The sequence below is a fragment of the Triticum dicoccoides genome, chromosome 3A, assembly GCF_002162155.2.
Source record: "Triticum dicoccoides isolate Atlit2015 ecotype Zavitan chromosome 3A, WEW_v2.0, whole genome shotgun sequence".
NCBI classification, from domain to species: Eukaryota; Viridiplantae; Streptophyta; class Magnoliopsida; order Poales; family Poaceae; genus Triticum; species Triticum dicoccoides.
Genome location: NC_041384.1, coordinates 386,763,920 through 386,767,356, shown reverse-complemented (window position 1 = coordinate 386,767,356; position 3,437 = coordinate 386,763,920).

Here is a 3,437-nt window from a genome sequence, read left to right as displayed (position 1 = left end):
GGACGTCCCCGAGCCCACTGACCTACTCCGCCGCCTCCCTGTGAGCTCCTGCTCCCAACCCCTCTCTCCCCGCCGTCGAATCCCTCCTCTAGCCCCCCTGGCCACCGTAGCCGAAGCTCGCCGCCGCCGTGCCTCATCACCGTCGTGGCTACAGACGCCGTAGCTTACCCCTGAGCACGTCATCGTGCTCGTGCTGCTCCCAGGAGACGAACGCACCTGCTAGCTCACCTTCCCATGTACCATAGCGAGTAGCCGATCCTGTGCAAGCTCCGGCCGCCGCCAGGAGCTCGCTTCCGGCGAACTCCGGCCATCTGGCACCCTCCCGTTGGTCTCCCCGGATGCGCACGGGCACAGGCTTCCTTCTGGTTCCCCTGACGCGTCGACCCGTGGCCTCTGGCGAGTTCCGAGCGGGCTCCGCTGTGGCTTGAGGTCGTCGCTGGCCGAGCTCCGGTGAGGCCGACATGGCTGTCATTAGCGCTAATCCCATAGCCTAATCCCCCCCTGAGACTGACCAGTGGGCCCCAGGGCTTAGTCAAAGCTAAGCAGCCCAGGTTTGACTCGGGGTTAACCCCAGTGTCACTGACGTGTGGCCCCACACGTCAGGTTTGACCTGGTCAGCCCTGCTGACGCCTCTATGGCGTCACGCTGACGCAAAAATTGACTTTCTAGATTTTAAATAATTGAGAGAACTTCAGAAAATATTTAAAACTTCTAAAATTCCTAGAAACTAAACCGTAGCTCAGAATGAAATAATTTATATATGAAAAATCATCAGAAAATTGCAAGGAATCCATTTATGCCAGTTTCATGCATGAAAAACCAACTTATACTTGCTGTATAAGTGAAAACGTAATAATGGCATGTTATATACTTAATTTGGGGTTTGCATATGAACCCTTGGTTCATATGGACTTCAACCAAATTGATGCTAGATGCATTAGGGCAAATCATAGCATCTTTGAAATGTCATCTTCATGCATCATATTGTTGCATATGGTTGTTTATTGATTGCGGCACCGTCCCTTCTCGATAGGTTCTACTCCGGAAGGTGTCCCGAGTACCTGTCTGAGGAGCAGTGCTTCTTCGTGGATCTATCAGGCAAGCAACCCCCCCTTGAGCATCTCGATAAATCCTACTCTCTCGCTCCTGCTCCTTATACTGCATTAGGACAACAACGATTCAAACTGCTACTTTCTGCTGTGGTAGCTGAACCCATTCCTCTGCATGACCTGTCATTGCCACCGTAAATAGTTGAAACCCACTAGCATGAGTAGGAGTTGCTTGAGCCTTGATGTGCCTACTCATCCATGCTTGATTTCTTTATGCCAGCTATGCTTAGAGTTGTGTCAGGTCTGATTCATCGGGAATGAATCGGAGTGGTGAACATGTCCTACCGATAAAGGCTAAGTGTGTGAACATGTTTTGGTAAAGGTAGCGATGAGAGGCCATGTAGGAGTACATGGTGGGTTGTCTCATTGGAACCGTCCCTAAGCACTGAGTTTTGTGTATGTTATCCAAGTCCAGATACTACCACACATTGGGTTCTGGTTACCCGGCCCCTCTCGACTTATTAATCCACTTGATCTCTGTCCAGGAGTTGCAACTAGTTTCTGGCGTTTGTAGGTAGTGCTACTTGTCTACCAGGTGGTGTCCGACGGGACGGGCTTGGGACAGACTAGGCACCGTGGCACGGTGTACCAAGTGGCACCCGGATGGTGGGCTTGGGAACCCTGCACACATCATTTGGGGCCGTACTGGAGACTTCGGACGGAACTCCTTGCGGATGGAACTCGAATAGGCGATAAACCTGGACGAGAGACTTGTGTGGTTAGTTAGGTCGTGGCCGACACCCTCGCCCGGCTTCCGCTTGAAGGTTGCCGAGGTACATGACGTGTACAGGGCTATAAGTGGCGAGAGCGTGTGTGAAGAAGTACACCCCTGCAGGGTTAACATTATCTGTTCGAATAGCCGTTTTCCTCGGATATGGAAACTTGGAGGACTTGTAGTACATAGACAACTTGAAGTGGATACACTAAAATCTGCAAGATAAGCGTGAGTGCTATGGATGGCCTTCTCGTAGGGAGACGGGAACGGATCCATAGTGGAGTATTGATATGGTGAATATGTGGACTCGTGTGCGTCTTCTTACCTCAAAGAAGTTTCTGATACTCATAGTATAGGTTAGCCACTGAGTCAAAGCTGGCTTGCTGCTGTTAAAACTCCACCACCCCCTTCGTTGATAATGTTGCATATGTAGATAGTTCTGATGTAAGACTTGCTGAGTACCTTTGTACTCATGTTTGCTTATTTATGTTTTGCAGTTGGTTACACTAGTGACTTCGACGCGTAGCTTGTATCCCAGCTACGATCTTGTACCCTTGGGAGGGTCGTGTTTAGTCAGGCTTCTTAGTCTTTTCCTTTTGTAGTTGTCTGTACTCAGACATGTAATGCTTCCGTTGCTTGTATGCTCTGAATGATGGGTCATGAGACCCCTATTTGTTTTGAATGCTATGTGGCTCTTCTGGGCCTTTATCTATATGAGTTTGAGTTATGTTGTGATGCCATGTTGTACATCACATACTTGCATGTTATGCGTACGAGTAACATGTATTGCTATGTGTGGGATCTGACAACCTAGTTGTTTACCTCTTGTAGCCTCTCTTATGGGGAAATGTAGTCTTGTGCTTCCATGAGCCATAGTAGTCCGCTACAGCCCGGTTCACCGGAGTCCTGCTAGCCTAGCACTACTGCTCCGAAACACTTGACTGACCGACATGTGATTCGCTTCGTTCCTATGTCTGTCCCTTCAGGGAAATGTCACGCGGTGACATCCGGAGTCCTGCCTAGCCTGCTACAGCCCGGGTTCCCGGAGTCCTGTTAGCCCAGTGCTACAGCCCAGATTCATACGCTGTTGACCGACATGCTCGAGGTTGATTCATGTATGCCTGTCCCTGTAAGTTAGTGCTACTTTGGGTTCACGACGAGTCATGTCGGCCTGGGTTCTCTGTCTTATGGATGCTAGCGACACTATCATATACATGAGCCAAAAGGCGCAAACGGTCCCGGGCCAGGTAAGGTGACACCCGTGGGAATACCATGCGTGAGGCCGCAAAGTGATATGAAGTGTTACATGCTAGATCGGTGTGACTGAGGATCGGGGTGCCGACAATGCTGGTATCAGAGCCTGACTGACTGTAGGATTACCAAGCCAAACCGGTCGAAGTTGAGTCTAGAAATGCTTTAGTTATATAAGGGAATTGATTGTGGAAGGGAACGTAAGGCTCTTTTTACTCCTTTACCTCATGTCATTCTTTCTGAGTCAGCCTCTTCTTTTCTACGAGGGTTAAGGCCTAGGCTTCTCCTCTATCTCTCAGGATGACGTGTTACTAAACCGTAAAGTCTTAGGATTGTTGGGTTGTGTCTCCGTACAGTCTACT